At 46.9% G+C, this 6,000-nt stretch overlaps 4 non-coding genes across 4 annotated transcripts; all 4 read right to left on the reverse strand.

The window, feature by feature from the left end:
- Nucleotides 1–1,136: 1,136 nt before the first annotated feature.
- On the reverse strand, nucleotides 1,137–1,209 carry TRNAA-AGC (transfer RNA alanine (anticodon AGC)). The gene has a single exon. It is a non-coding gene; the product is annotated as a tRNA-Ala (tRNA).
- Nucleotides 1,210–1,419: 210 nt separating this feature from the next.
- On the reverse strand, nucleotides 1,420–1,492 carry TRNAA-UGC (transfer RNA alanine (anticodon UGC)). The gene has a single exon. It is a non-coding gene; the product is annotated as a tRNA-Ala (tRNA).
- Nucleotides 1,493–1,695: 203 nt separating this feature from the next.
- Nucleotides 1,696–1,768, reverse strand: TRNAA-AGC (transfer RNA alanine (anticodon AGC)). The gene has a single exon. It is a non-coding gene; the product is annotated as a tRNA-Ala (tRNA).
- Nucleotides 1,769–1,878: 110 nt separating this feature from the next.
- On the reverse strand, nucleotides 1,879–1,951 carry TRNAA-UGC (transfer RNA alanine (anticodon UGC)). Its single transcript has one exon. It is a non-coding gene; the product is annotated as a tRNA-Ala (tRNA).
- Nucleotides 1,952–6,000: the final 4,049 nt, after the last annotated feature.

Genomic DNA, 6,000 nt, shown 5'->3' on the forward strand with positions numbered 1-6,000 from the left:
TCACGAAATCTCTAGAATGGTAAAGCCTACAAACTTGAAATTTAGCACGTATGTTTCTCTTTGCTTCTAGGTGCTCGCTAACAAAGAATTTTGGAAATGTCTATCAGATCATTAGTATTTCATATAAAATATTATATTCACATGCTCTGATGCTAAAGAGTTAGACGTTCTGCTCCCCCTCCCCATCTGAAAGGAGCTCTGTCCCAACTGCCAGTTGCCTTATATTAACACACTCTGATACTAAGGAGCTAGACATTCTACTCAGTAGTGGGTTCCTCTTACCTTCGCTACCGGTTTGGAACCGGGAGCGCATGCTCACTTTGCTCACGCGCGGTGCTTCTGCACATGCGCAGAGCATCCGTGATGACGTCCGGATGGGTGGGCAGAGCCTCTTGTTGCCTCCACTACTGGTTTGCCTGTACTGGGGAAAACCAATAGAAACCCACCACTGATTCTTTTCCCCCTCCCCACCTGAAAAGAACTCTGTTCCAACTGCCAGTTGCCTTATATTAAAACACTTAGATTCTATCCCTTCGTTAAACCGGGTGTGGGCGTGCCAGCGCGTGACTCATCTGGTCTGTGTGCTGGGACATTCTATTCCTCCTCCCCCTCTGTTCCAACTGCCAGTTGCCTTATATTAACATGCTCTGATTCTACGGAGTTACACATTCTACATTAAGTTTCAGGATTTAAGTGTCAATTTATCACACCTGATCACATAGTTTCGTAGCGAAGCATGGGCATCCAGTTAGCAAAGATATAAATAAAAATGGTCTAATAACTTGCCAAAATAGGGTAAAGGTTGACTGGAAAATAAAATCTACTACCTCTTCTGTGTAAAGTAAACACTCTTCCATTTGAGCTAGTTTTACGGCATTCTAACATTGCTGCTCCATCACTTCTCAAGAAACACCACACAGAAAATCATATGCACAATCAGAGGGGATGGATCTTGGGGAAGGAAGATAAAATCAACCAAATGCCTATCTTAGCAAAAAGTGGGCATTGATCCTCCCCACCTCTTGCAGGCAAAGAAAAGCTTCTGTATTGCCAGTAATTCCAAGTCCAGGAAAATATGCAAAACTTGCCTGCATGAGGATCTTCTGTATGGATGCCAAAACTGAAGAGAGATTGACTGGAGAATGCAGGCATCGATCCTGCTACCTCTCGCATGCTAAGCGAGCGCTCTACCGCTTGAGCTAATTCCCCTGTCAACATTGTTCCACCATGTTACAAGAATTCAGGACAAAATGCAGAAAATGAAGAGATGAAAATGATCTAATATTTTTTAGGCAAAGGAAAGTAAACTGCTTGTCAATCTTGTTTCTACCACATTCGAAGAATTCAGGACAAGATGTTGAAGCTGAGTAGATCGAAAGGGTCTAATACTTTGGAAAAATAAGTAAAAAAAAACTGGACTGGAGAATGTGGGCATCGATCCCACCACCTCTTGCATGCAAAGCAAGCGCTCTACCATCTGAGCTAATTCCCCTGTCAACCTTGTTCTACCATGTTACAAGAATTCAGGACAAGATGGAGAAAATGAAGAGATGAAAGCGATCTAATATTTTTTGGCAAAGGAAAATTAAAAAAATGGACTGGAGAATGTGGGCATCGATCCCACCATCTCTTGCATGCAAAACTTGCCTGCCTGAGGAGCTTCTGTATGGATGTCAAAACTGAAGAGAGATTGACTGGAGAATGCAGGCATCGATCCTGCTACCTCTCGCATGCTAAGCGAGCGCTCTACCGCTTGAGCTAATTCCCCTGCCAACATTGTTCCACCATGTTACAAGGATTCAGGACAAGATGCAGAAAATGAAGAGATGAAAATGATCTAGTATTTTTTGGCAAAGGAAAGTAAAAAAAAAAATGGACTGGAGAATGTGGGCATCGATCCCACCACCTCTTGCATGCAAAGCAAGCGCTCTACCATCTGAGCTAATTCCCCAGCTACGAGTAGCCTTGACCCACAAAACTGCAAGAATTCAGAAGGAGGAGAAACCGAGGTGATGAAATTAGATGCCAAGTAGTAAGTCTGCTAGAAATGACCAAGACACACCTGAGCTCCATTTACCTGGGAAGAGCTGAGCAGGTGGATTCAGAGGAAGTGGACAAGTTCCTCCCAGCTGTGAGTTCTGGAGCTGTACCAGACTGCAGAGATGCCAGCATGGGGGCCTGTGAGGATGAAGTTTCTCTCACCAAACTGGCAGCGGGTACAGAGGTGGCAGGCGGGAATGAATTAGCCCATTTCCTTTTAGGTTTCCGAGGCTGTACGACCTTTTATGGCCCTTTGGGGAAAGGGATGAGCTGAGCCTAGCCTTGGGAAAAGGTTTGTGTGTGTGTGTCTCTGTGTGTAAACATTTCTACTTGGCTTCAGCTGCTTTTCCCAAGCTCAGACAGCAACTTCAGCTTCCCTTCTGTCTTTCTCACACTCACTGTCAATCATGCCCTGTCATTTCGCAGTTGGACTACTGCAATGCACTCCGCATGGAGCTGCCCTTGAAGACCATACAGAAGTTACAAATGATCCTGCATGAGGCAGCTTGTACAGTCTTTGGTGCCTCTCGGCTTAAAGGGGTATAGATCAATAGGTAATATTGCTGGATTGGTGTCCTGGTTTTTCTTCATTTTTTGTTGCATTGCTTTTAATGTTTCATAGAATAGAATATTCTATTTGAGACTGTGGCTCCCGAGGATGTGGACAGCTTACTGGGGAGGCTACATGCGACCACATGTTTACTGGACCCGTGTCCTTCCTAGCTGGTGCTGGCTACTCAGGAAGTGACACGAGGCTGGCTCCGGGGAATTATAAATGCTTCATTGTTGGAAGGGGTTTTCCCCGCCGCCTTGAAAGAGGCGGTGGTGAGACCCCTCCTCAAGAAGCCTTCCCTGGACCCAGCTATTTTGGGAAATTATCGTCCAGTCTCCAACCTTCGCTTTCTGGCGAAGGTTGTAGAGAGTGTGGTTGCTTGGCAGCTCCCCCGGTACCTGGATGAAGCTGTCTATCTAGACCCGTTCCAGTCCGGCTTCCGGCCCGGTCACAGTACGGAGACAGCTTTGGTCGCGTTGGTGGATGACCTCTGGAGGGCCAGGGATAGGGGTTGTTCCTCTGCCCTGGTCCTATTAGATCTCTCAGCGGCTTTCGATACCATCGACCATGGTATCTTGCTGCACCGGTTAGAGGGGTTGGGAGTGGGAGGCACCGTTTATCGGTGGTTCTCCTCCTATCTCTCCGACCGGTCGCAGACGGTGTTGACAGGGGGGCAGAGGTCGACCGCGAGGCGCCTTACTTGTGGGGTGCCACAGGGGTCGATTCTCTCGCCCCTCCTGTTCAACATCTACATGAAGCCGCTGGGTGAGGTCATCAGTGGTTTCGGGGTGAGTTATCATCTGTACGCTGATGACACTCAGCTGTACTTTTCCACCCCGGACCACCCCAACGGTTGTCAAGTGCTGTCCCGGTGTCTGGAGGCCGTACGGGTCTGGATGGGGAGAAACAGACTCAAGCTCAATCCCTCCAAGATGGAGTGGCTGTGGATGCCGGCACCCCGGTACAGTCAGCTGCAGCCGCAGCTGGCTGTGGGGGGCGAGTTATTGGCCCCAACGGAGAGGGTGCACAATTTGGGTGTCCTCTTGGATGGGCGGCTGTCGTTTGACGACCATTTGGCGGCCGTCTCCAAGAGGGCCTTCCACCAAGTACACTTGGTGCGCCAGTTGCGCCCCTTCCTTGACCGGGATGCCTTATGCACGGTCACTCATGCCCTTGTCACTTCCCGTTTGGACTATTGCAGTGCTCTCTACATGGGGCTGCCCTTGAAGTGCACCCGGAGGCTGCAGTTAGTCCAGAATGCAGCTGCGCGGGTAATAGTGGGAGCAACGAGTTGTAACACCAATCCTGCGCAGTTTGCACTGGCTTCCTGTGGTCTTTCGGGTGCGCTTCAAGATTTTGGTTACCACCTTTAAAGCGCTCCATGGCTTAGGACCCGGGTACTTACGGGACCGCCTGCTGTTACCTTATGCCTCCCACCGACCCGTACACTCACACAGAGAGGGCCTTCTCCAGGTGCCGTCCGCCAAGCAATGTCGGTTGGCGGCCCCCAGGGGTAGGGCCTTCTCTGTGGGAGCTCCTATGCTTTGGAATGAGCTTCCCCCTGGCTTACGTCAAGTGCCTGATCTTCGGACCTTTCGCCGTGAGCTGAAAATGCACCTATTTATTCAAGCGGGACTGGACTGAAATTTTACTGGGGTTATTTATATTTTAAGATTTAAATTTGTTTTAAAATTTGGGCCACGTTATAATATGTTTTTTAACTTTTTCTTAATGTTTATATATTGAATTTTACTTGGCTGTACACCGCCCTGAGTCCTTCGGGAGAAGGGCGGTATAAAAATCGAAATAAATAAATAAATAAATAAAATAGAATAGAATAGAATAGAATAGAATAGAATAGAATTTTTTATTGGTCAAGTGTAGTTGGACACACAAGGAATTTGTCTTGGTGCATATGCTCTCAGTGTACATAAAAGAAAAGATACGTTCATCAAGAATTCTAAGGTACAACACTTAATGATAGTCATAGATTATAAATAAGCAATCAGGAAACAATATCAATATAAATCGTAAGGATACAAGCAACAAAGTTACAGTCATACAGTCATAAGTGGAAGGAGATGGGTGTTGGGAATGATGAGATTAATAGTAGTGCAGACTTAGTAAATAGTTTGGCAGTGTTTGAGGGAATTATTTCTTTAGCAGAGTGATGGCATTCAGGAAAAAACTGTTCTTGTGTTTAGTCACTGTTGTTAGCCACCCAGAGTCATGTGGTAAAGAATGGATGGTCATATAAATCCTCTAAATAAAGACAGAAATAAAAATGGTCTACTTTGAATACTAATATTCAAAGACGTTTCAAAAATGGTCTAATAAAATGGCACACAGTGGTAAAGGTAGGTTTGGGCATTGAACTTATTGCCTCGTGTGTGTTAAGCAAACACTGTTTCCTTTGAGCTAATTTCACAGCATTCTTGCTGTGCTTCTCCACGATTTCTCAAGAAACACCCACACAGAAAATCATATGCACAATCACAGGGGTGGAGTGGGGTAGTAGATCTTGAAGGATGATAAAATCAACCAAAAGTCTGTCTAGAAAAGTCGGGCATTGATCCCAGCACCAAAGATTCTGCATTGCCACTAATTTCTAGTCCAGGAAAATATGCAAAACGTGCCTGCATGAGGATTTTCTGAATGGAAGACAAAAGTAAATAGAAACCAACTGGAGAATGCAAGCATTGATCCTGCTACCACTCGCATGCTAAGCAAGCACTCTACCATTTGAGCTAATTCCCCACTTGGCTTTAATTTGGCAGGATTTTATACTCTTTTTGTGAACAGAAAAGATTCATCCAGATACTGAAGCTATTAAAAATCCATTGTGAGAAGCTTTACAGGTAGTCCTGGAGTTACGAATGTAATGGAGCCTGCCCATTCCATTTGTAACCTGAGGATTCATGAGAGTGAATCTCACACCTTGAACAAGATCACTCCCTCCTTTCGCCCACACATTTGCTAATCGAACGTGAGGCTCATTAAGTGCACATGAGGTATTTCAGGGTGGGGAAGGCCATGGAGGGGGGGCTAGTGATGGAACAGGCCACCTGCCTAAGACCGCCCAAGGCCTCCTCGACCCACTGAAATAACTGATGCTCCCCAAATTGCTTTCCCACCCCCCAACCTGCCACACCGCGTCAATAACCTTGTGAAGTTATAGCAAGCAGTCTCCTCCCCAGCCTCCTGCGCCCCTCTGCAGTTCCATTCAGGCCTCCACAGACCTCCCCCAGCCCATCGCAGACCAAAATGGAGCCTCCAGTGGCTGGATCCATGCAGATCTGGCCCCCAGAGGCTCCATTTTGGCCTGCAATGGGCCGGGGAAGGCCTCTGGATGGCCGAACGGGACTTCTGAGGGGCTAATCCGCCCCTCAGAAGCTACATTTTGGCTG

Source organism: Ahaetulla prasina, chromosome 2, assembly GCF_028640845.1.
Source record: "Ahaetulla prasina isolate Xishuangbanna chromosome 2, ASM2864084v1, whole genome shotgun sequence".
Taxonomy (NCBI): Eukaryota; Metazoa; Chordata; class Lepidosauria; order Squamata; family Colubridae; genus Ahaetulla; species Ahaetulla prasina.